Below are 27,504 nucleotides of genomic sequence, written 5' to 3'. Positions count from 1 at the left end.
GAAAACAATTCGCGGAGCTCCCGTATTCCGTCCCCTTCCCCGTACGTATTCCGCTTCGTACCCTTTCGTCCCCTTTTGCTCTCACTTCCGACAGCCGACCGTGGTCCGCGGGGAGCGAAGGCATCGAGTGAATCCAGCGACCGCCCTCTGCTCCCATCGCCGCACTTCCCCGTCCCTTCCCGCCGCTCACTTTGCCACCGCAGCCAAGCAGGCAGCTATTGCACAAGCTCAAGATTGAATCAGATCAGGCCTAGGCCATGGCCTGGAGCAGGTGTGGCGCCACCCCCGTCATAGATGCCGGCCCTCTCCAATCTCAAGACCACCTCCGCCTCCTGGTTTTGCTCCTCCTGCTTGCTGACCTTGACCCCTCCCTGTTCGATCCAGTTTGTTTCTTCGTTCTTCTAATTTGTTGTCTGCTGATTGGATTTGTTCTCAGACCAAATTGAGGCGACGCCGCCTACATCACCGACGAGGCAACGGTCGCGGCGGCCGCCGACGCCTAGACCGTGGCCACCGTGGCGGCTGTCGCCGGCGGCGACTTGGCTTCCTGGCAGCGCCTTCGCGCGTGTTCCCTGCTAGTATAGCCGCAGTAGAAGCTAAGCAGCAGCAGAGGCGGACGCAGACGCCGTGCTGCTGATCACAAAATTGAGGCGGTCAACTATTCTACAGCTGAAAGACGACAGATCTCACAGGCCTTGAGCTGACCGTAGTTTTTTGAGACGTACTACTAATGAAACTGTTTGGTATGTACTAATGCTAGCCTCACGTTTTAGTCTAGATGTGTATCAACTGCAACTCATTCATTTGTATGATACTATTTGAGCAGGTGTATGCTGCTACTATAAGCATTTCCTTCATTAAGTATTGGTGAGAACTCTGCTCACGCCCGCCGAGGTCGCCTTGCTCCTCAACATGCTCAGTGAGTGACCCTCTCTGATGGGAGTGTCTAGCACAAAATGTTGATCATGTTTTGTACTGGTTGGATGAACTGAATTTTAATTAGCTGATGTTGGTGATATTTACAGACAACATGAGGCCAGAAGACGTGGGTCAACAGTGTCAACGCCGGCATTGTCACAGTGATCAACTACAGTTCTGCTTGTGAGGTTAGATATAAAATCTATGCTGTTGGATGTTGGTCGTACTACAGTTTGTACCTGATGCAAAGTATTCTTACAACAACATAGTTCATATTGCTTGTTCAGCAGTAGACATGCTAGAAATCACAATACTATTCACAGAACTTGGGTGTGATCATTGTTTTGCGACATGTCTTTAGATGGAGTACACCGGTGAATGAGTTCACAATATTTACAGTGCATGAAAGGTAGAAAAAAATTGTTGCATTCCATCGACAGTCACGTGAACAAGTAAGAATTGCAAGCATGGTTGTATACTCATAGGTTCTAATAGAATTGCAAGCAAATACATGAGATAAAAATCTGTAACATCGATTAAGCCGGCTTCTGTTGATGGAAAAATAGTAGATTCTGTCCTGGCATCATCACAGGGGTAGAAGTACCACTCGTAGGAGTCTGTTGTTGGAAGAATGATAGATTTTGTTTTGGCATCATCATAGGGGTAGAGGTACCACATGTAGGAGTCTGTTGTTGGGGGAACGATAGGTTTTTTCCTGGCATCATCACAGGGGTAGAGGTATCACTCGTAGGAGTCTGTTGTTGCAAGAATGATATATTCTGTCCTGGCATCATCATAGGGGTAGAGGTACCACTTGTAGGAGTCTGTTGTTGGGAGAATGATAGATTTTGCCCTGACAACATCGCAGGGGTAGAGGTACCAATGGATTGTCGCAGACTTGAGTCGTAATTTGCTAAATAGGGGTGTACAAGATTGGCCGGAGCTCCCATATGACCCTATGCAGGTAAATAGCAAAGCTTAGGTCCCAGAGGATTGAAAATGAGAAAAAGTTAAAAAGAAGACTTCTTTTACCATTTGGGTTGGGTTGTACTGTGGTAGATACCCAGGCATTTGGTTTGCGGAAGGCATTTCAGGTCGTACTTGTAAAGAATTGGCTGTCTTCTTTTTCTTCTTCGTTTTTGCTTTCTCCGAGCCACCAACGGATCTTGCTGATTCTGGTATAATACTTTCTCCCAAATGACCCTGAGAAGATTAATAGCAAAGCTTAGCGTCATTGTAGTTTGAAAAAGAGAGAAAGTTATATGGGTAGACTTTTTATACCATTAACATTGGGTTATGCATAGGCATCTGATTTGTGAAAGGCATTTTTCTCCCAAATGACCCTAAGAAGATTAATAGCATTACTCATCCTGGCTTGCTCGTTGGCCCGGACGAGCTCAGCACGAAGGGTCTCAACCGCGGCAGCACTATCTGCAGTTATGCATATCTTAGTATATAAATCTCAGCTTCATGCTCATATTATTATACATATATATACTGACTGCCCCACAACATACCTTGCACCTCGTCAAGCCGCCTGTTAATAAGTGTGATGTCGTCATCCGCCACATCAAGTTTCTGCTTCAGACCTGCAACCTCTGTAGCATGGGCAGTCGCCATGGATGAGACAACCTGTGTTCCAGTTAATTAGATTATTTCCTGGGCATATCTTTTTTTGATCCTCTGATCGCCTCCTTTTGGATGCCCATCAGAGTCTCAGGGGCTACTACCTATACACAGGTGCATTTTTGCACGTAGAGTGCAACTGAAAATATTACATTGCATACCTCGAAGCCTCTTAGCAGGCCCGTGAAGGCTTCATTCAATCTGCTTCTCGCGGACAAAATCCTCTCAACTATCGTACCCATTAAGGTACGATGTTCCTCTGAGATGGACGCATGTCGCAACATGTCCATCAATGTATCCGGCGCCACCCGATTCCTAGAAGCGGCGGTGGGAGTGCGGACTCCCTTCGAAGGGATATGTTTACTCGACACTAGAGTCGTCTCCGTCTGTAAACCGGATAGTCCGGGGCCTTTATTGTTAGTCCCAGAAGGGGCCGCACGCCTCGGACCTTGGACTACCGAAGTATCACCTTCGGGAGTGGTCCTCATTGTCCCTCGCACCACTTGTTGATCAGGAGAAATCCTCCGGGAAGACACCTCAAATCGTCTGCCCTATTGGGTGAGAAGGTCTATGGAGGCGTCTCGCTTTCCATCATCTCCGGAAGAAGAACCCCCGAGGAGGAGGACTATTGAGGAAGACCGCGTGCCGGGCTGCAAACATATATTTTAGATGTTACCCTTGTAAGTGGAAAGGAACAGGATATGTTTAGGACACCCTTGTTCACTTATGATTCGGCTAAGGGCTTGTCCTTACGGAGGAATTGCGCGACAACGTCGTCTTCCAGACCCGAACTGCCTAACAAGGAGATCTTCCCTCGCTTAGGAGCCTTTACCTCCAAATCTTCAGAGGCAGTCCTCTTCTTCCCATGGGGGAAAGGGATGTCAGCTTCTCCTTCTCTTTTGTCTTCGGAAGAGGGAGTTCCAATCTCCCTGGACAGAGTGTCTGGTGTACATTTAGAATGGAGGACACCTTTGGCCTTCTTGCTCTCCTCCTTGTCCTCCTTTGCCGGCACTTGATACGGCGCCAGAGCCAGCATCCTTGTTAATACAGGATTAGCTGAGTCCTCGGGAAGAGGGGCCAAACACCGAATTCGTTCCTCCTTCTTTATCCAGCCTTGTTCGAAGATTGTTTTCTCAGTATTACGGGATATTTAACTTAGCTATGTTTGGGAGTCGAGTGCTTACCGAGGTATCCGGATGGTTGCAGTCGAGGCCGATGTCTTCGGTGGTATCCGGCCACTGTTTCCGTGTCCCGAAGAATAACTTCCACATTCCTCTGTGCATCATGCCAAAGAAGTGCTGAAGGGTCCGTGGTCCTTTCGAATGGAACTCCCACATGCGGAGAGGCCGTCGCTGGCACGACAGGACCCGGCGGACTAGCATTACCTGGATTACATTGATGAGGCCGGTGTCCTTTTCGAGGAGGCTCCGGATGCGGCTTTGTAGCGTCTGCACGTCGTCAATTGATCCCCAGTCCAGTCCCTTATTAATACATGATGCAAGCCGTAATGGAGGGCCAGATCGGAACGCAGGTGTAGCTGCCACTAGGTACCACGGGGTTCAGTGATGTAAAACCACTCCCGCTGCCATAGGTTGGAAGTTTCCGTGAAAGAGCCTTTTGGCCAAAGAGTATTGGTGAGCTTGTTCACCGTAGCACCACCACACTCTACTTGCTTCCCCTCGATTACCTTCGGCTTCACATTAAAGGTCTTGAGCCATAAGATGAAGTGTGGGGGAATGCAAAGAAAGGCCTCGCACATGACAATGAACGCCGAGATGTGAAGAAAGGAGTCCGGAGCTAGATCGTGAAAATATAGCCCGTAATAGAACATGAGTCTGAACGAAGGGATGGAGAGTGAACCCTATCCCCCGGAGGAAGTGGGAGATGAATACGACCCTCTTGCCAGATCTGGGAGTAGGAATAACCTGTCCTTTAGCAGGGAGCCTATGGGGGATTTCCGCGGTCAGGTATCTTGCCACCTGGAGCTCCGCGATATCCTCCTCTGTGACAGTGGAGGCCACCCACCGGCCTTGAAGGCTGGGTCCAGACATGACTGGGAGGCTTAGAGCAATTAATTTGAAACCTGGGTGCTGGGACTCGAGGTTGGAAAGGTTGGAGTAGAGGTAGGCGTAGAGGAGAAATATGGGTCTGTGCCCCTTTATAAAGGCGATGAATATCAAATGCCTCCTCATAATCCTTAAAGCTTGCCTATTCCCAAGGGATCATGCCAACGAAATGGTTGGGTTACCCACGCCTGTATTGATGAGAATCCCACATTAAGGGGACATGATCTCTGCTTCGACAAGACATGCCAATAAAACCGCATCTTGAAACGTGGAGCGAGAGGCTAAAGAAACAACGGTTCGAAGTAATGACCGGGAAGGGACGTGATGTCGCGCTACAAACGTTGTCAGCAAATTGGACTCATGAAATATTATACTCTCTGCGGTTGTGTGTGGTATTTGTTTTGCAGAGCCGGACACGTTTTCTGTGGATGCTTTGAAGTGATCGGAGGAGGAACCCGCCTTGCAATGCCGAAGATAATCTGCGTGCCGGACACCTCGTCATTGAAGCCTGGTTCAGGGGCTACTGAGGGAGTCCTGGATTAAGGGGTCCTCGGGCGTCCGACCTGTTGGACATGGGCCAGACTGATGGGCCGTGAAGATACAAGATAGAAGATTATTTCCCGTGTCTGGATGGGACTCTCCTTGGCGTGGATGGCAAGCCTGGCGTGCGGATGAAGATTCCTTTCCCTGTAACCAACTTTGTACAACCCTAGGCCCCTCCGATGTATATATAAACCGGAGGGTTTTAGTCCATAAACACTATCACAATCATACATGCTAGACTTCTAGGGTTTTAGCCATTACGATCTTGTGGTAGATCAACTCTTGTAATCCTCATACTCATCAATATCAATCAAGCAGGATGTAGGGTATTACTTCCATCAAGAGGGCCCGAACCTGGGTAAAACATCATGTCCCTTGCCTCGTGTTACCATCGACCTCAGATGCACAGTTCGAGACCCCCTACTCGAGATCCGCTGGTTTTGACACCGACAGCGGAGGTCGTTGCGTCGCCGTTCAGCGACGACGCATGCGTCTCCCTGCTGCCTGTCTTCTGGGGTTTGACGTTGGCCTGAACATGCTCGAGGGTTAGAAGAGGCCATTGATAAATTGTCAGGGTCTTGATTCTGCTGCGCCCTCGCCGGCTGCCGTGGTGGGGACTGAACCGTGGGGACAGCCCCCTTCGTACGGCTAGCGGCGCGGGCGGTGGCTGTTGCTTGGGGAGGTTGTAGTGGGCAAGCTCGTCGTGAGCCCCCAGCTTCAGTGAAACTGAGCAGGCTTTGGATGGTGGCACGCCACTCATCCATCTGCTCGGCTACTGGCGAAAACCTCAGTAATAGCTAAGCTCGCGCCATGGCTTCCGTGGCCGTGCTTGGCATGGATGTCGATGACATCGACCGCACCGTCGCCTAGCTCCGGATGGTGCTAGCGGTGGCGGCGTTGCGCCCACGCTGTTGTGGGACGACCATTGGGGCAACATGGTCGCGCAATGGTGTTGCTCGAAGATCAGCGTCTCCGTTGAGTGTAGCGGCCTGGTTGGCTCGTCCTGGAGGAGGCGCGTTCGTCGCGGCCACTCCCGTGGTGGGGGCGACCGGAGGGCGATGGCTCACCCCAGACCGAGTGCCGTTGCTGCGGCTGTGCTTGTCGGCGAGAGGAAGGGGAGCGGACGGATTGACCCCCTTGCCTGGACCTTGCAGAGCTTGACCGTGAGAGGCTGCTAATGATGTTCTCCTCCGGTAGCTCTGGCCCCCGTGTCAGCCGCGGGGGAGGTAGTAACAGCGCCACATTCTCCAACCATGCCCCCCAGCAGCGTCCACGTCCTCGCGCGCTCCCGTGCCCCCCGGCGTTAGAGGCCACAGGCGGTGGAGCCTTCAAGGTGGATGGATGGGCCGAGGTGCCAGATTTCTTCTTGGGCGCCATGGTCGATGGCGCTGTCGAGGATGAAGATGGCGATGAAGATGACGTCTGTCGTACACTTTCAGGTTTGCGCAAGCGCTCCCCCTACCTGGCGCGCCAAAGATGTCGCGAGATTTCTGCGGCCACCTATGGGACCAGGTGGCCCCTTGTTGGTTCAGCAGGGGGACAACACGTTGCACAAAGAGTGGACTGGCGTACGGCAGTGTGTCGGAGAGCACACAAGAGATTTACCCAGGTTCGGGCCACCGCGAGGCATAAGACCCTACTCCTACTTTAGTGGATTGATGGTGGAATGAATGTTGTGGTGCGCAGTACACTTGCCCGGCAAGGTTTGCCTCAGGGGCGCAGCGACCACACGCTTGTGGTGGCTTGGGTTCTGTCAACTTTCCAACCTTCTAACCCCTCCTACGAGTGCCATTGGCCTCCCTTTATAGATTAAGGGGTCACCACAGTGGCAAAGTGGTCATTATCTACTGATATGATAGCAAACAGTGCTATCATAACTAACTCTGCGGGCTGACATGGTGCATTAAATGTGCCACTAAGTGTCACATCACTGGTCGCTCGGCAAGGCCTGCCGGGCTATTTTGTCAGCTCCGCACCTGCTATCTTGAAACGTTGTAGGACGGGTGTCATTTGTAGGCTTCTTCTGTAGGAAATGGTTTCCATGTGGCGAACGATTACCACTTAATCATCTCGCAACTTGACACCGCACTGATTGAGGACATGAGTCGTGCTTGAGTGGTTGGTGGGGTGGTTCTGCCCCCGCGAGCCCCGGCAGGCTTTGCCGGGGAGACTCGGTCGCTTACTTTTGGTGGTAGCCTCGCCCCTTGCCGGGCTCTCCTGCCTGGCAAGGGAGGCCCTTATCTTGCCAATATCTTGCTCCTTAGGCTCGATCTTGGTCCCTCCGAGCTGCATGTTGGTTCTTCAAATCTCTTGGTCCTTCAATCTCCGACTTAAGCTGGTGCTTCAATCTTGATCTTGTGCCCATGCACAGTTGGTCATCAGACCCAGGGTTTGTCGCACCGACAAGGTGACAAAGAACTAGCTCCAATTCATCAATATAATGTAGGCATGTCTTCCGTATATAGTCATACATGCTTATGGAAAATAACTTGCATGCCATCTTTTGTCCTACCCTGCAGTGGCAACGAGGTCCTATTGGAAACTAAGGGATATTAAGGCCTCCTTTTAATAGAGAACCGGACCAAAGCATTAGCACTTAGTGAATACATGAACTCCTCAAACTACGGTCATCACTGGGAAGTGTCCCGACTATTGTCACTCCGGGGCTGCCGGATAATAACACGTAGTAGGTGACTATAACTTGCAAGATATGATCAAGAACACAAATATATTAATGAAAATATAATAGGTTTAGATCTGAAATCATGGCACTCGGGCCCTAGTGACAAACATTAATCATATCAAAGTCATAGCAACATCAATCTTAGAACATAGTGGATACTAGGGATCAAACCCTAACAAAACTAACTCGATTACATGGTAAATCTCATCCAACCCATCATAGTCCAGCAAGCGTATGATGGAATTACTCACGCACGGCAGTGAGCATCATGAAATTGGTGATGGAGGATGGTTCATGATGACGATGACGACGATTCCCCCTCTCCGGAGCCCAGAACAGACTCCAGGCCTGCCCCCCGAGGAAGAACAAGAGGTGGCAGTGGCTCCGTATCATAATACGCGATGAATCCTTCTCTCTGGTTTTTTTCTCCCCGAACGTGAATATATGGAGTTGGAGTTGAGGTCGCTGGAGCCTCTTGGGACACACAAGACTAGAGGGCGCGCCCTCCACCCTTGTGGAGAGGTGCTGGGTCCCCTTTGGTTGATTCTTTCGTCAATATTTTTCATTTATTCCAAAAATAATCTCTGTGAAGTTTCAGGTCATTCCGAGAACTTTATTTTTGCCAAAAATAACACCATGGCAATTTTGCTGAAACCAGCGTCAGTCCAGGTTAGTTCCATTCAAATCATGCAAATTAGAGTCCAAAACAAGGGAAAAAGAGTTTGGAAAAGTAGATACGATGGAGACGTATCATTTCCCCGGCAGAACAGCTCAGCCGGAGCCCTCGATTGCTTCTGCCTAGGTTTCGCCTCGAGACGGCGACGCTTCGCCTAGGGGGTAGGGCACGCCCCCACCCTTGTGGCTACTTGGTGGGTCCCCAGTGGTACTGTCTTCACCCAATATTTTTTATATATTCCAAATAATTCTCCGTAAATTTTCAGGACTTTTGGAGTTGTGCAGAATAGGTCTCTCGGATTTGCTCCTTCCGGTCCAGAATTCCAGCTGCCGGCATTCTCCCTCTTTCCGTAAACCTTATAATATAAAAGAGAAAATGCATAAGTATTGTGCCGTAATGTGCATCCCATAATGCAATAAATATCAATATAAAAGCATGATGCAAAATGGACGTATCACTGCTCTTCACGTCCTTGATTACTCCCGCCATGGACTCCAAAAGGGACAAGTCCTTGGCGCCGTCAGAAGAATCGTTAGCTTCTTCGACTCTTTGGGACAGCGCTGCCAGAATGCGCCTGATCTCTTCATCAAAATCCATGCCCACTTAAACGGATGAGCCATGGGCTGCAAGCCCAGGTTGGGCAAGGACCAGTGCCAGATTGCTTCAGGATGGTTGTGGGACTGCAGCCGATGTGCCAAAAAAGGGAAGAGGGACCATGGTTTGAAGGGGATTTTCCTCCTCAACCACTATCTTTGGGCCAGATGTGCTGTCGAGGGTCTCCTCAGCTTCCTTTGAGAGTTCTTGGATGTTCCCAGCAGCATGCTTCTGGCCTTCTGCGGCAGCAATCCTAGTGGCCTCCTCGACAACATCCTTCGCGATGTTGGCCACTTCCTCCAGCAACTCAAGTTCCTCGGTTGCCGATGCTGCAAATAAAATCGACAAGCAACGATAATGAGATACCCAGATACGAAGCAATTCCAGTAAAAAGAGACAAGGGCAAGTGGATTACCTGGAGGTGTTTGCCGTGGAGGGGCGGCGGCTTTCCCGGCAACGTCGGTTGTCGGTATGCGATCCGTGTCCACTCCCTCGGTAGCCGTGGTCTCAGCGTGAACAAACCCCTCAGCGGAAGCCCTTGCCAGTGATTTCTGAGCTTATACCTTGGTTGGGGAGGACCTCTCTTGGTGGGCGAAACTTGCCCCATGCCATCATGCCGGGCTCTCAGCTGGGGGCTGGGCACAAGATCCCCTGTCCTGTCCCTCGCCAGACCCGTGCTCGCCAAAGGCCCAGGCGCTGCCATGTGCTTTGTTCATTTGGCCCGGTGGACAAGGGGTTCTTCTTCTCTGCCAAGTCAACAAACAAGATTGAATCAACAACTATCAAATGCATAGTACCTCAGCAAGAAGTTCAGTAGATCTCCTTACTCTAGATCTACAAGCATGGAGCCTAGTGCATACGCCGCCCCTCTTCAGAGTTGGAGGAGCGGAGCTTCCCGGAAGCTTTGAGCTCGTTGGCAGGACCGAGGTTCGTGGCATGGTCGAGCTGTGTGAGGAAGCTGGACTCAACTGGGGTCTAAGGTTAACCCCAATAATGGCTTGTCGCTTGGCGGGTGGAGTTGTGGCCTCCGACAGGCGAGTAGATTGGCTGTGCACCACCTCTGACTTGTCAGTCTTGGAGGCAATCTTCCTCGCCATCTTGGTGACTGTCGAGGAGGCAGGAGCTGCCTTTCCCCGTTTGGTCCACTTGCGAGGGAGTCGATATGGGTCTTGTCTTGGGGCTTGAGGACCCAGCGTGAGCCGTTCCTCCTCCGCCTTAGGCTGTTCTGCCTCTTCAGCCTCATTCTCTTCTTGGGCTTCTCCTTCCGTGGCGTGATGAGTTCCGGCCCCGGAAGGGTCAGCCCCGGCAAGCTCTTTTGTGTTGTGCTCCTCACTCCCTTCTTCAGAGGAACCTTCGCCTTCAGCTTCCACCTCCTCTCCGGGCCTCTCCCTCTTGGCAGCCTAAAGCGCCCTGTCATCTATGATCCGCTTTACGATGAACCCTGCCTCTGTCGGGGAAGTGCGCTTGACAATGTCGTTCTCCACCCTAGAAGCCCTTTCTTCCAAACTGGTGACCCATTCTATCTCTGAATTCAGTGTTGGCAGTTGGCAATCCGGCGCGACTCCGTAAGTGTTGCAGTCAGGCATCCATTTCAGAATTTGGTGCCGGGTGGAATTAATGTGCAACGGGTCAACCCTTGCCGGCAGATGGAACGGCCTGAGGCTTCCAAACAACTGTTCGCATAGCCAGCCATGGCCGTAGATTGACAAGTTGTTGGCGGGGCCTGGGTACAGGCGCATCCTGTTGGCGGAGTTCCCATACTCCTAGGCAAACCTATCCCTCCTCTACAATGGTGCGATGCAGCACCGGAGAAAGTCAGGCCCCACCTGCTCGATGGTTAGCCCGGTCGCTTTGAGGCAAGCAATCTTGTTCAGCGTCTGGCGGAGCCTGACGTCATTAAGGCCTAGTTTGCTCCAGTCGCTGCTGCACACAACGCATTCCGTTCACGCCGCGCAGAACTCCAAAACATCTTTGTCCAGAATCCAGCACCAGTCTGCCCTCCATTCATCCCATCTGTCGCCCTGCTGGCCGGGGATACAATCCCCGTCATCCTTTTTGCCCCGAGGAATCCAACTTATATTCTCCAAGCGGTGAGATTTGTCTTCGACCTGCGAGACGAAGAAATGCCTAAACAGATCCACATTGGGGGCAACTCCATTTTTTTTCACACAGATGGGCAAAGATTTCCATGCACGCCATTGCATTGGGCGTGAAATCCATAAGACGGAATCCATACACCGTCATCATGGCCACAAAGAAATAGGAGAAACGGGAGGTGAGGCCATGGAAGAAATACACGCAGAAAAAGTTGTATGAATCCGATGGAACCTTGTCCCCCTCCGGCGAGACCATGGGAGCTCCATGCCCTTTCAGAACTTCCCTCCCCCACATGTACGCATACTTTGCGATCAGGGTGTTAGCATCGAAGTTTGACAGGAAGAAGACTACATCTTCCAATTGCTTCCTGTCCAACCCCTCCGCCCTTTTCTTCTTCCACTCTGTGGCGGTATCCCTTGTAGTGGCCACCCGCTTCCCCTTCGCACCAGCCGTCTTTTTCCCCATCTCATGAGCTCACTGGATGGACCAAAGATCTAGTAGGAGGCAGGTGATGGCGATGAGAGCGGTTGCCTGGCTTGAGGAAGAAGATGATGGGAGAGGAGATGGAAACGAATGAGTAGCGCCCCTTCGCATTGCCTTTTTATTGGTAACAGGCGTGGGGGCTGGATCTTCGCAGTCTTTTCTCAAAAAGTTACCACTTTTGCAGGCGCATTACCCATTAACTACTATTGTTCCACAACCCCATGACCTGCAGTAATTATGCAGAGTGGATGTTGGATTGACTGGTCATCATAACAACCGCTGCATGTACAACACTTCTTCGACATGTATCCATGCATTGTTTGGGGTTCAGCGACACGTATGGCTCAGGCCCGGGGGCCTCTGTTGGGGTACACAAACAACGGTATGTGTTTCCGCTGACTTGTGCACGGACACAGAAGCTACAACCCCGGCAGCCAAGGCTTGACAAAGGAATGACGATCACAAGCATACCAAAACAAGACCAAACCAAAGGAGCCGCTCCTCGTGAGATCAAAGGGCAGATCAAGAAGACCAAGTCATACAAGACACCAGAAAATCATCTTGGGAAGGCATCCCTTGCCGGGCAGGACAACCTGGCCGGGTCGAGGCCGCCCCAAGGACAAGTCAAAGATTTAATGTGAATAGTACGGGGACCGTCATGTGCGTAGCGCCTTGTATTTCGTACACGATCACTCAAACCGATTGAATGTGATTAACTTTGTTTTGCAAGTTTTATGTGAATAGTATGTCTCATGTGTATGTGATGCATGTGTGTAAATTATACATGGCTTGTGTGTCATGTTTGTCAGCCAGCAGGAGCCAAAGTGCTGCAATTATAATGTATAACGACCTGCGTGTCGACTTGTGATTCTCTGTAAATTCATTACCAGTTGTAGTAGTTGGATAATAGAGATCATGTTGGTGGCTTAGCGTCCCGACGTGACAAACAAGATGGAGTTCCTAGATGGTCATTGGAGTTAGAGCCAACATGGAAGAACATCCATGAAGGAGCCATAATATTTCACCAATATGTGTTTATTTGTGATTGTTATGCTTCCTTTTTTCTATGCATGTTAAAAATGTTAGAAAGATCCCTCATTAATTTCAAGCGAATTGCCATCTCCGATGTTGCACCTTGGCATGCCAAGTACGTCTAGTAGTGGGCTCATAAAACTGGGGTGTTGCTAGGTGTCCTTGAACTGAAGGGTTCGTGTCGGACACAGACATGCACTACATCAGGTTAACTTGACAAGGCTATCAAAACTATTTTGGGCCTTGTGGCAAAGAAGGCTGGGAGCCAGGGTATGAGATACCTACCCGACCGGCAGGAGACATATAGAGATACGATTAGCAAGGAGTTGCTTACCAGATAAGTATGTTGGCTAGCAGTGATGCTAAAGCTCACTAGTCGCATGCGCTAGTCGAATCCTGAATCACCGGGAGTTCGCAGAGGGATGCCGACTTCAGTGGAAGTATTTCTATTTAAGGCTTGAATTACTCTACATTAACACATTTCTTAGTGATTGCATATTTTTTCTGTTGTAGATCAATTGCACCACCTGCTCAACCCAATTTCGCATTGAAATCAATCTTGGAAAAGGATAAACTTAATGGAACAAACTTTACCGTCTGGTATAGAAATCTGTCAAGGTACACAAACAGGGGTGTGTGTTTTCCTTAACTTTTGCGCGGACAAAGAAGCTTCAGCCCCAGTAGCCAAGGCTTGATAAAGGAATGATGATCACAAGTATACCAAAACAAGACCAAACAAAATGAGCCGCTTGTTGTGATTTCAAGGGGCGGATCGAGAAGACCAAGTCATACAAGACAGCAGAACATCACCTTGGGAAGGCCTCCCTTGTCGGGTAGGAGAGCCTGGCCGGGTCAAGGCTGTTGGGGAACGTAGTAATTTCAAAAAATTTCCTACGCACACGCAAGATCATGGTGATGCATAGCAACGAGAGAGGAGAGTGTGATCTACATACCCTTGTAGACCGACAGCGGAAGCGTTAGCACAACACGGTTGATGTAGTTGTACGTCTTCATGGCCCGACCGATCAAGCACCGAAACTACGGCACCTCCGAGTTTTAGCACACGTTCAGCTCGATGACGATCCCCGGACTCCGATCCAGCAAAGTGTTGGGGAAGAGTTCCGTCAGCACGACGGCATGGTGACGATCTTGATGTTCTACCGTCGCAGGGCTTCGCCTAAGCACCGCTACAATATTACCGAGGATTATGGTGGAAGGGGGCACCGCACACGGCTAAGAAAACGATCACGTGGATCAACTTGTGTGTCTAGGGGTTCCCCCTGCCCCCGTATCTAAAGGAGCAAGGGGAGGAGGCCGGCCGGCCCTATAGGCGCGCCAAGGAGGAGTCCTCCTCCTAGTAGGAGTAGGACTCCTACTCCTACTAGGAGGGGGAAGGAAGTGGGGAGGGAGAAGGAAAGGGTGGCGCCGCCCCCCCTCTCCTAGTCCAATTCGGACCAGGGGGAGGAGGCGTGCGGCCCACCCTGGCTGCCCTTCTCTCTCCCCACTAAGGCCCATATGGCCCATTACTTTTCCCGGGGGGTTCCGGTAACCCTCCGGTACTTCGGTTTTCTCCGAAATCACCCGGAACACTTCCGGTGTTCGAATATAGCCGTCTAATATATCAATCTTTATGTCTCGACCATTTCGAGACTCCTCGTTTTGTCCGTGATCACATCCGGGACTCCGAACTAACTTCGGTACATCAAAACTCATAAACTCATAATATAACTGTCATCGAAACCTTAAGCGTGCGGACCCTATGGGTTCGAGAACAATGTAGACATGACCGAGACATGTCTCCGGTCAATAACCAATAGCGGAACCTGGATGCTCATATTGGCTCCCACATATTCTACGAAGATCTTTATCGGTCAGACCGCATAACAACATACGTTGTTCCCTTTGTCATCGGTATGTTATTTGCCCAAGATTCGATCTTCGGTATCTCAATACCTATTTCAATCTCGTTACCGGCAAGTCTCTTTACTCGTTTCGTAATACATCATCTCGCAACTAACTCATTAGTTGTAATGCTTGCAAGGCTTATGTGATGTGCATTACCGAGAGGGCCCAGAGATACCTCTCCGACAATCGGAGTGACAAATCCTAATCTCGAAATACGCCAACCCAACATTTACCTTTGGAGACACCTATAAAGCTCCTTTATAATCACCCAGTTACGTTGTGACGTTTGGTAGCACACAAAGTGTTCCTCCGGCAAACGGGAGTTGCATAATCTCATAGTCATAGGAACATGTATAAGTCATGAAGAAAGCAATAGCAACATACTAAACGATCGGGTGCTAAGCTAATGAAATGGGTAATGTCAATCACATCATTCTCCTAATAATGTGATCCTGTTAATCAAACGACAACACATGTCTATGGTTAGGAAACATAACCATCTTTGATTAACGAGCTAGTCAAGTAGAGGCATACTAGTGACGTTTAGTTTGTCTATGTATTCACACAAGTATTATGTTTCCGGATAATACAATTCTAGCATGAATAATAAACATTTATCATGATATAAGGAAATAAAATAATAACATTATTATTGCCTCTAGGGCATATTTCCTTCAGTCTCCCACTTGCACTAGAGTCAATAATCTAGATTACACAGTAATGATTCTAACACCCATGGAGCTTTGGTGCTGATCATGTTTTGCACGTGGAAGAGGCTTAGTCAACGGGTCTGCAACATTCAGATCCGTATGTATCTTGCAAATCTCTTTGTCTCCCATCTGGACTAGATCCCGGATGGAATTGAAGCATCTCTTGATGTGCTTGGTTCTCTTGTGAAATCTGGATTCCTTTGCCAAGGCAATTGCACCAGTATTGTCACAAAAGATTTTCATTGGACCCGATGCACTAGGTATGACACCTTGATCGGATATGAACTCCTTCATCCAGACTCCTTCGTTTGCTGCTTCCGAAGCAGCTATGTACTCCGCTTCACATTTAGATCCCGCCACAACGCTTTGTTTAGAACTGTACCAACTGACAGCTCCATCGTTTAATGTAAACACGTATCCGGTTTGCGATTTAGAATCGTTCGGATCAGTGTCAAAGCTTGCATCTACGTAACCATTTACGATGAGCTCTTTGTCACTTCCATATATGAGAAACATATTCTTAGCCCTTTTAAGGTGTTTCAGGATGTTCTTGACCGCTGTCCAGTGATCCACTCCTGGATTACTTTGGTACCTCCCTGCTAGACTTATAGCAAGACACACATCAGGTCTGGTACATAGCATTGCATACATGATAGAGCCTATGGCTGAAGCATTGGGAACATCTTTCATTTTCTCTCTATCTTCTGCATTGGTCGGGCATTGAGTCTTACTCAATTTCACATCCTGTAACACAGGCAAGAATCCTTTCTTTGCTTGATCCATTTTGAACTTCTTCAAAATTTTGTCAAGGTATGTGCTTTGTGAAAGTCCAATTAAGCGTCTTGATCTATCTCTATAGATCTTAATGCCCAATATGTAAGCAGCTTCACCGAGGTCTTTCATTGAAAAACTCTTATTCAAGTATCCCTTTATGCTATTCAGATATTCTATATCAATTCCAATTAGTAATATGTCATCTACATATAATATCAGAAATGCTACAGAGCTCCCACTCACTTTCTTGTAAATACAGGCTTCTCCAAAAGTCTGTACAAAACCAAATGCTTTGATCACACTATCAAAGCGTTTAATCCAACTCCGAGAAGTTTGCACCAGTCCATAAATGGATCGCTGGAGCTTGCATACTTTGTTAGCTCCCTTTGGATCGACAAAACCTTCCGGTTGCATCATATACAACTCTTCTTCCAGAAATCCATTCAGGAATGCAGTTTTGACATCCATCTGCCAAATTTCATAATTATAAAATGCGGCAATTGCTAACATGATTCGGATAGACTTAAGCATCGCTACGGGTGAGAAGGTCTCATCGTAGTCAATCCCTTGAACTTGTCGAAAACCTTTTGCGACAAGTCGAGCTTTGTAGACAGTAATATTACCGTCAGCGTCGGTCTTCTTCTTGAAAATCCATTTATTCTCAATTGCTTGCTGATCATTGGGCAAGTCAACCAAAGTCCATACTTTGTTCTCATACATGGATCCCATCTCAGATTTCATGGCTTCAAGCCATTTTGCGGAATCTTGGCTCACCATCGCTTCTTCATAATTCGTAGGTTCATCATGATCTAGTAGCATGACTTCCAGAACAGGATTACCGTACCCCTCTGGTGCGGATCTTACTCTGGTTGATCTACGAGGTTCAGTAGTATCTTGTTCTGAAGTTTCATGATCATTATCATTAGCTTCCTCACTAATTGGTGTATGTGTCACAGAAACTGGTTTCTGTGATGTATTACTTTCCAATAAGGGAGCAGGTACATTTACCTTATCAAGTTCTACTTTCCTCCCACTCACTTCTTTCGAGAGAAACTCCTCTAGAAATTTTCCGAATTTAGCAACAAAAGTCTTGCCTTCGGATCTGTGATAGAAGGTGTATCCAATAGTTTCCTTTGGATATCCTATGAAAACACATTTCTCCGATTTGGGTTCGAGCTTATCAGGTTGAAGCTTTTTCACATAAGCATCGCAGCCCCAAACTTTCAGAAATGACAACTTTGGTTTCTTGCCAAACCATAGTTCGTAAGGCGTTGTCTCAACGGATTTTGATGGTGCCCTATTTAACGTGAATGCGGCCATCTCTAGAGCATATCCCCAAAACGATAGCGGTAAATCAGTAAGAGACATCATAGATCGCACCATATCTAGTAAAGTACGATTACGACATTCGAACACACCATTACGCTGTGGTGTTCCGGGTGGCGTGAGTTGCGAAACTATTCCGCATTGTTTCAAATGTACACCAAACTCGTAACTCAAATATTCTCCTCCACGATCAGATCGTAGGGATTTTATTTTCTTGTTACGATGATTTTCAACTTTACTCTGAAATTCTTTGAACTTTTCAAACGTTTCAGACTTATGTTTCATTAAGTAGATATACCCATATCTACTTAAGTCATCTGTGAAGGTGAGAAAATAACGATATCCGCCACGAGCCTCAACATTCATCGGATCACATACATCTGTATGTATGGTTTCCAACAAATCTGTTGCTCTCTCCATAGTATCGGAGAACGGTGTTTTTGTCATCTTACCCATAAGGCACGGTTCGCAAGTACCAAGTGATTCATAATCAAGTGGCTCCAAAAGTCCATCAGTATGGAGTTTCTTCATGCGCTTTACACCAATATGACCCAAACAGCAGTGCCACAAATAAGTTGCACTATCATTATCAACTCTGCATCTTTTGGCTTCAACATTATGAATATGTGTGTCACCACTATCGAGATTTAATAAGAATAGACCACTCTTTAAGGGTGCATGACCATAAAAGATATTACTCATATAAATAGAACAACCATTATTCTCTGATTTAAATGAATAACCGTCTCGCATCAAACAAGATCCAGATATAATGTTCATGCTTAACGCTGGCACCAAATAACAATTATTTAGGTCTAATACTAATCCCGAAGGTATATGTAGAGGTAGCGTGCCGGCCGCGATCACATCGACTTTGGAACCATTTTCCACGCGCATCGTCACCTCGTCCTTAGCCAATCTTCGCTTAATCCGTAGTCCCTGTTTCGAGTTGCAAATGTTAGCAACAGAACCAGTATCAAATACCCAGGTGCTACTGCGAGCATTAGTAAGGTACACATCAATAACATGTATATCACATATACCTTTGTTCACCTTGCCATCCTTCTTATCCGCCAAATACTTGGGGCAGTTCCGCTTCCAGTGACCAGTCTGCTTGCAGTAGAAGCACTCAGTTTCAGGCTTAGGTCCAGGTTTGGGTTTATTCTCTTGAGTAGCAACTTGCTTGCTGTTCTTTTTGAAGTTCCCCGTCTTCTTTCCTTTGCCCTTTTTCTTGAAACTAGTGGTCTTGTTGACCATCAACACTTGATGCTCCTTCCTGATTTCTACATCCGCAGCTTTCAGCATTGCAAAGAGCTCGGGCATAGTCTTATTCATCCCTTGCATATTATAGTTCATCATGAAGCTCTTGTAGCTTGGTGGCAGTGATTGGAGAATTCTGTCAATGACGCAATCATATGGAAGATTAACTCCCAATTGAATCAAGTGATTATTATACCCAGACATTTTGAGTATATGCTCACTGACAGAACTGTTCTCCATCTTGCAGCTATAGAACTTATTGGAGACTTCATATCTCTCAATCCGGGCATTTGCTTGAAATATTAACTTCAACTCCTGGAACATCTCATATGCTCCATGACGTTCAAAACATCGTTGAAGTCCCGATTGTAAGCCGTAAAGCATGGCACACTGAACTATCGAGTAGTCATCAGCTTTGCTCTGCCAGACGTTCATAACATCTGGTGTTGCTCCAGCAGCAGGCCTGGCACCCAGCGGTGCTTTCAGGACGTAATTCTTCTGTGCAGCAATGAGGATAATCCTCAAGTTACGAACCCAGTCCGTGTAATTGCTACCATCATCTTTCAACTTTGCTTTCTCAAGGAACGCATTAAAATTCAATGGAACAACAGCACGGGCCATCAATCTACAATCAAACATAAACAAGCAAGATACTATCAGGTACCAAGTTCATGATAAATTTAGGTTCAATTAATCATATTACTAAAGAACTCCCACTTAGATAGACATCCCTCTAATCCTCTAAGTGATTACGTGATCCAAATCAACTAAACTATGTCCGATCATCACGTGAGATGGAGTAGTTTCATTGGTGAACATCACTATGTTGATCATATCTACTATATGATTCACGCTTGACCTTTCGGTCTCCGTATTTCGAGGCCATATCTGTATATGCTTGGCTCGTCAAGTATAACCTGAGTATTCCGCGTGTGCAACTGTTTTGCACCCGTTGTATTTGAACGTAGAGCCTATCACACCCGATCATCACGTGGTGTCTCCACACGAAGAACTTTCGCAACGGTGCATACTCAGGGAGAACACTTCTTGATAATTAGTGGGAGATCATCTTAAAATGCTACCGTCAATCAAAGCAAGATAAGATGCATAAAAGATAAACATCACATGCAATCAATATAAGTGATATGATATGGCCATCATCATCTTGTGCTTGTGATCTCCATCTTCGAAGCGCCATCGTGATCACCATCGTCACCGGCGCGACACCTTGATCACCATCGTAGCATCGTTGTCGTCTCGCCAATCTTATGCTTCCACGACTATCGCTACCGCTTAGTGATAAAGTAAAGCATTACAACGCAATTGCATTGCATACAATAAAGCGACAACCATATGGCTCCTGCCAGTTGCCGATAACTTGGTTACAAAACATGATCATCTCATACAATAAAATTTAGCATAATGTCTTGACCATATCATATCACAACATGCCCTGCAAAAACAAGTTAGACGTCCTCTACTTTGTTGTTGCAAGTTTTACGTGGCTGCTACGGGCTTAAGCAAGAACCAATCTTACCTACGCATCAAAACCACAACGATAGTTTGTCAAGTTGGTGCTGTTTTAACCTTCGCAAGGACCGGGCGTAGACACACTCGGTTCAACTAAAGTTGGAGAAACTGACACCCGCTAGCCACCTTTGTGCAAAGCACGTCGGGAGAACCGGTCTCGCGTAAGCGTACGCGTAATGTCGGTCCGGGCCGCTTCGTCCAACAATACCGCCGAACCAAAGTATGACATGTTGGTAAGCAGTATGACTTATATCGCCCACAACTCACTTGTGTTCTACTCGTGCATATAACATCAACACATAAAACCTAGGCTCGGATGCCACTGTTGGGGAACGTAGTAATTTCAAATAATTTCCTACGCACACGCAAGATCATGGTGATGCATAGCAACGAGAGGGGAGAGTATTGTCTACGTACCCTCGTAGACCGGAAGCGGAAGCGTTATAACAACGCGGTTGATGTAGTCGTACGTCTTCACGGCCCGACCAATCAAGCACCGAAACTACGGCACCTCCGAGTTTTAGCACACGTTCAGCTCGATGACGATCCGCGGACTCCGATCCAGCAAAGTGTCGGGGAAGAGTTCCGTCAGCACGACGACGTGGTGACGATCTTGATGTTCTACCGTTGCAGGGCTTCACCTAAGCACCGCTATAATATTATCGAGGATTATGGTGGAAGGGGGCACCGCACACGGCTAAGAAAACGATCACGTGGATCAACTTGTGTGTCTAGGGGTGCCCCTGCCCCCGTATATAAAGGAGCAAGGGGAGGAGGCCGGCCGGCCCTATAGGCGCGCCAAGGAGGAGTCCTCCTCCTAGTAGGAGTAGGACTCCTATTAGGAGGGGGAAGGAAGTGGGGAGGGAGAAGGAAAGGGGGGCGCCGCCCCGCCTCTCCTAGTCCAATTCGGACCAGGGGGAGGAGGCGCGCGGCCCACCCTGGCTGCCCTTCTCTCTCTCCACTAAGGCCCATATGGCCCATTACTTCTCCCGGGGGGTTCCGGTAACCCTCCGGTACTCCGGTTTTCTCCGAAATCACACGGAACACTTCCGGTGTCCGAATATAGTCGTCCAATATATCAATCTTTATGTCTCGACCATTTCGAGACTCCTCGTTATGTCCGTGATCACATCCGGGACTCCGAACTAACTTCGGTACATCAAAACTCATAAACTCATAATATAACTGTCATCGAAACCTTAAGCGTGTGGACCCTACGGGTTCGAGAACAATGTAGACATGACCGAGACATGTCTCCGATCAATAACCAATAGCGGAACCTGGATGCTCATATTGGCTCCCACATATTCTACGAAGATCTTTATCGGTCAGACCGCATAACAACATACGTTGTTCCCTTTGTCATCGGTATGTTACTTGCCCGAGATTCGATCGTCGGTATCTCAATACCTAGTTCAATCTCGTTACCGGCAAGTCTCTTTACTCGTTTCGTAATACATCATCTCGCAACTAACTCATTAGTTGCAATACTTGCAAGGCTTATGTGATGTGCATTACCGAGAGGGCCCAGAGATACCTCTCCGACAATCGGAGTGACAAATCCTAATCTTGAAATACGCCAACCCAACATTTACCTTTGGAGACACCTGTAGAGCTCCTTTATAATCACCCAGTTACGTTGTGACGTTTGGTAGCACACAAAGTGTTCCTCCGGCAAACGGGAGTTGCATAATCTCATAGTCATAGGAACATGTATAAGTCATGAAGAAAGCAATAGCAACATACTAAACGATCGGGTGCTAAGCTAATGAAATGGGTCATGTCAATCACATCATTCTCCTAATAATGTGATCCCGTTAATCAAATCACAACACATGTCTATGGTTAGGAAACATAACCATCTTTGATTAACGAGCTAATCAAGTAGAGGCATACTAGTGACGTTTAGTTTGTCTATGTATTCACACAAGTATTATGTTTCCGGATAATACAATTCTAGCATGAATAATAAACATTTATCATGATATAAGGAAATAAAATAATAACATTATTATTGCCTCTAGGGCATATTTCCTTCAGAGGCCACCCCAAGGACAAGTCCAAGATTGCCCCAGAAGTCTTCTCAGGGCCGCCATGGGAAGGAAATCCCACCAAGACACCACCACTCCACCGCCTGACGACGCAAGTCACTTATCAATGCAGTGTCGAGCCTCCAAGATGATTAAGTGGATTCCACCATGCACGTGGCGTCTCGTTGGGAGATAGATTATCCTCGCATGACACCCATCCAAGAGGCGTGTCAAACAGATAAGAAGAAGATGACTAAGCAGCACGTCAGGCATGTCAGGCTTCGCCCTCCACATGACACCTAGCATTACATTTAATGCACTTTGTCCTAACTGCCAGAGTTAGGTATAATAGCACTATTAGCTATCTAATCACTAGATAATGACTGTTTTTCCATTGTGGTTACCCCTTGCACTATAAAAGGAGGTTCAAGGCAACATAGAAAGGGATTCGGACCGCCTCGCACTTGTATGCGCGTAGTTGCTTCCTCGGAGGCCACCTTTTCAGGCTCAAGTGCTATATGTTGTCGTGTTCCACCATCCAATCCACTAAAGGCAACAGTAGGGTTTTATGCCTCACGGTGGCGCAAACCTGGATAAAAATCTCTAGCGTCATGCCGTCGCGCTGCCCCCATGGCTTCCCCTCTTTGTACAACATGATTTCCCCCTTGCCGAACCACAAGGGGGCCGTGGCCCCATAGGTGATCTTGTCCACCCACTACAAAATCTGAGAATTGTTCTCAAGCATGATAAAAAGGAACCACTTCCAATGGAACCTGCCGATAATGCTAATGCCACAACCAAGAATACCTATCAGAAACTCGTTGATGAATCAAACAAGATCAGCTGCCTCATGCTGGCTTGTATGGATCCTGATTTGCAGCAGCATTTCGAAGATGTTGGTGCTTTCGATATGATCAAGAGTCTCAAGAGCATGTTTCAGGTGCAGGCTAGGACCGAAAGGTTCAACATATGGCGATCCTGGATGGATTCCAAGCTAAAGGAAGGTGATCCACTGGGCCCACATATGATCAAGATGATCGGGTATGTGCAGACTTTGGATCAGTTAGGCTTCCCGCTCTTGGATGAGTTGGCTACAGATGCAGTTCTGGGTTGTCTTCCGCCTAGCTATAGGACGGTCATCTCGAACTATCATATGCATGGCATGGATAAGAAGCTCTCTGAATTGCGTGGGATGCTAAAGGTGGCATAGTAGGATATTAAGAAATTCACGCATCAAGTGTTAATGGTGCAGAACTCCAGCAAGTTCAAGAAGAGTTGGTCAAAGAAAAAGGCTAAGGCAAAGGGCACGAAGAATGTAATCTCTGCTGGTGCACCAAAGTCTGGACCAGACTCAAGGAGCATTTTCTATCATTGCAAGGAGACCGGTTACTGGAAGAGGAAGTGTAGCAAGTGGCTTGCAGAGCATGGCAAGAAGGTCGGAAATGCTTCTTCAGGTAAAGGTACATTTGTTACATATGTTATAAACATTTACCTTGCTGCCATATCTAGTAGCTCTTGCATATTTGATACTGGATTGGTTGTTCATATTTGCAACTCGATGCAGGGGATGGTAAGAACTAGGCATGTGGCATAAGGGGAGATTGACATCAGGGTTGGCAACAAAGCAAGAGTTCCTGCATTGGAGGTCAGCACGATGCAGCTCCAGCTTCCTTCCAGATTCAAATTGGAATTGAATAATTGTTATTACATTCCTGCACTTAGTTGAAACATTATTTTTTCCTCATGTTTGATGAGTTGGGGTTATGAATTTAATTTAAAGGACAATGGTTGTTCAATATCTTTGAATGGTATGTTCCACGGCTATGCACCCATTGTTGATGGGCTATTTATTTTGAATCTGGAAATGGAACCTATCTATAATATGAATGTAAAGAGGCATAAGCCTAATGAGATAAATCAGGCATACGTCTGGCATTGCCGGCTTGGACACATTAGTCTGAAACACATGAAAAAGCTCCATGATGATGGACTCCTAACTTCGTCCGACTTTAGGTCATTCGATACATGCGAATAATGCTTGCTCGGCAAGATGACTAAGTCTTCTTTTGAAAAAGGTTGTGAGAGGGCGTCTGAGCTGTTGGAGCTTATACAAAGTGATGTGTGTGGTCCAGTGAGCACAACTGCTAGAGGTGGCTATCGGTACTTCATGACTTTTATCGACGACTTGAGTAGATATGGATATATCTATTTGATGAGGCACAAGTAGGAAACTTTTGAAGAGTTCAGAGAGTTTCAGAACGAGGTTGAGAATTAGCTCGGCAAGACTATAAAGCTTCTACAATCTAATCGTGGAGGTGAATACATGAGCCAAGAGTTTGACAATCATCTAAAAAGCTGAGGTATATTACCTCATCTCACACCTCCGAGTACACCATAGAGAAATGGTGTGTCGGAATGGAGGAAGCGTACCTTGTTATACATGGTGTGATCTATAATGAGCAAATTTGATTTACCCTTGTCATTCTAGGGATACGCTCTAGAAACTGCAGCTTTTACACTCAACAAAGTACCATCTAAATCCGTAGACAAGACACCACATGAGATGTGGACTGGGAAGAGTCCTAAGTTGTCTTTTCTAAGATTTGGGGAAGTGAATGATACGTCTCCAACGTATCAATAATTTTTGATTGTTCTATGCTATTATATTATCTGTTTTGGATGTTTAATGAGCTTTAAAATGCTCTTTTATATTATTTTTGGGACTAACCTATTAACTGAAGGCCCGGTGCGGTTTCTGTTTTTTTGCCTATTTCAGTGTTTCACAGAAACGGAATATCAAACAGAATCCAAACGGAACGAAACCTTCGCGAGGATATTTCTTGGAACAAACGCAAACCAGGAGACTTGGAGTGGAAGTCTGGAAGTCCACGAAGCTTCCACGAGATAGGAGGGCGCGCCCAGGGGGGTAGGCATGCCCCCCACCCTCGTGGGCCCCATGGAGCTCCACCGACGTACTTCTTTCGGCTATATATACTCTTATACCCTAAAAACATCAGGGGGAGCCACGAAACCACTTTTCCACTGCCACAACCTTTTGTACCCATGAGATCCCATCTGGGGCCTTTTCCGACGATCTACCGGAGGGGGATTCGATCACGGAGGGGTTCTACATCAACACCGTAGCCTCTCCGATGATGTCTAAGTAGTTTACCACAGACCTTCGGCTCCATAGTTATTAGCTAGATGGCTTCTTCTCTCTCTTTAGTTCTCAATACAAAGTTCTCATCGATGTTCTTGGTGATCTGTTCGATGTAATACTTGTTGTAGTGTGTTTGTCGAGATCCGATGAATTGTGGAACTATGATCAAGTTTATCTATGAATGATATTTGGTTCTTCTCTGAATTCTTATATGCATGATTTGATATCTTTGCAAGTCTCTTCGAATTATCGGTTTAGTTTGGCCTACTAGATTGTTCTTTCTTGCAATGGGAGATGTGCTTAGCTTTGGGTTCAATCTTGCAGTGTCTTTTCCTAGTGACAGTAGGGGCAGCAAGGCACGTATTGTATTGTTGCCATCGAGGATAAAAAGATGGGTTTTATATCATATTTCTTGAGTTTATCCCTCTACATCATGTCATCTTGCCTAATGCATTACTTTGTTCTTATGAACTTAATACTCTAGATGCATGCTGGATAGCGGTCGATGTGTGGAGTAATAGTAGTAGATGCAGAATCATTTCGGTCTACTTAACACGGACGTGATGCCTATGTTCATAATCATTGCCTAGATATTCTCATAATTATGCGCTCTTCTATCAATTGCTCGGCAGTAATTTGTTCACCCACCGTAATACATGCTATCATGAGAGAAGCCACTAGTGAAACCTATGGCCCCCGAGTCTCTTCCTTATTATATTGCATCTCTTTTTATTATCGCATCTCGTTTACTATTTTGCAATCTTTACTTTCCAATCTATACAACAAAAATACCAAAAATATTTATCTTACTATCTTTATCAGATCTCACTTTCGCAAGTGACCGTGAAGGGATTGAAAACCCCTTTATCGCGTTGGTTGCGAGGTTCTTAATTGTTTGTGCAGGTACTAGGTGACTTGCATGTTATCTCCTACTGGATTGATACCTTGGTTCTGAAAAATTGAGGCAAATACTTACACTGCTTTGCTGCATCACCCTTTCCTCTTCAAGGGAAAACCAAGGCATGCTCAAGAGGTAGCAAGAAGGATTTCTGGCACCATTACCGGGGAGATCTACGCTCAAGTAAAGACATACCAAGTACCCATCATAAACTCTTCTCCCTCGCATTACATTATTTGCAATTTGCCTCTCGTTTTCCTCTCCCCCCACTTCAGATCACTTGCCTTTTCTTCGCCCTTCTTCCGTTCGATCTTTTGTTTGCTTGTGTTACCATGTACCTTCTTTTTGCTTGCATCTTCGCTTGCTAAAAGTTTATGGATCATGATCTACATGCTAATCTCTTTAAGAGATCCAATTATGATGAACCTATTGCTAGTGAGTTGAGTGCACTAGATTATCTTTATGAGGTTTTGCTTGAAATTCGTGAATCAGAAAAGTGTGATGAATTACTTTATGAAGCGATTCACTATAGATCTTTGAATAAAAAGCATGATTGCAATGATTTTATTATAAATTCTATTGATGTAAATTGTGCTGATAATATGCAAAACCTTAAGCTTGGGGATGCTAGTTTTGCTATGTCCCCTACCTGTTGCTATGATCATAATTGGGGTGATAGTGCTTCTTATGATCTTGAAAATTTATTTAAGCCCCATGATGAATATGAGATTGATAATAATGTTTGCAATAATATTGAAGTTGGTTTGGAAGAGTGTCAACTTTAGATCCCACATATTTGGAGAATGTTCAATCTTATGATTTTTTTATAAAAGTGGGTTTGGAGAGGTCATGACTTTAGTTAATGTTAATCCCACTATTTTGGAAGAGTGTTGTGATAGCCTGGCTTATTAGGGATGATAGACTACTCATATCAATAAGGAATTCCTTCTTTTCCGGGAGCCCATTCGGACAGAACTCCAAAGTTAAGCGTGTTCAGCTTGGAGTAGTGTCAGGATGGGTGACCGACCGGGAAGTTGCTCCCGGGTGCGCACGAGTGAGGACAAAGTGCGCAGAAAAGACTAGTATTGATCTATGGGGCCAGTCTAGATCCCGCCAGGAGTAACGACCACCGGCAGGTGTGTCCGGGGTGTTACAAGTTGGTATCAGAGCTGACCCTCACGGTTACACGAATG

General features: G+C 46.9%; 1 long non-coding RNA gene across 12 annotated transcripts; it reads left to right on the top strand.

Moving 5' to 3' along the window:
* Positions 1-25,603, top strand: LOC125513530 (uncharacterized). Of its 12 annotated transcripts, none has more exons than XR_007285985.2 (6): positions 1-743; positions 827-919; positions 1,026-1,106; positions 23,506-23,707; positions 23,818-23,898; positions 25,030-25,603. It is a non-coding gene; the product is annotated as an uncharacterized LOC125513530 (long non-coding RNA). The 12 variants fall into 12 exon arrangements; XR_007285986.2 differs by having other exon boundaries at positions 23,506-23,713; XR_007285990.2 differs by lacking the exon at positions 23,506-23,707 and having other exon boundaries at positions 4-743; positions 25,030-25,602.
* Positions 25,604-27,504: the final 1,901 nt, after the last annotated feature.

The sequence above is a fragment of the Triticum urartu genome, chromosome 6A (assembly GCF_056163025.1).
Source record: "Triticum urartu cultivar PI428250 chromosome 6A, HENAU_Tu73, whole genome shotgun sequence".
Lineage (NCBI taxonomy): Eukaryota > Viridiplantae > Streptophyta > Magnoliopsida > Poales > Poaceae > Triticum > Triticum urartu.
This window is presented reverse-complemented; position numbering and strand designations above follow the sequence as displayed.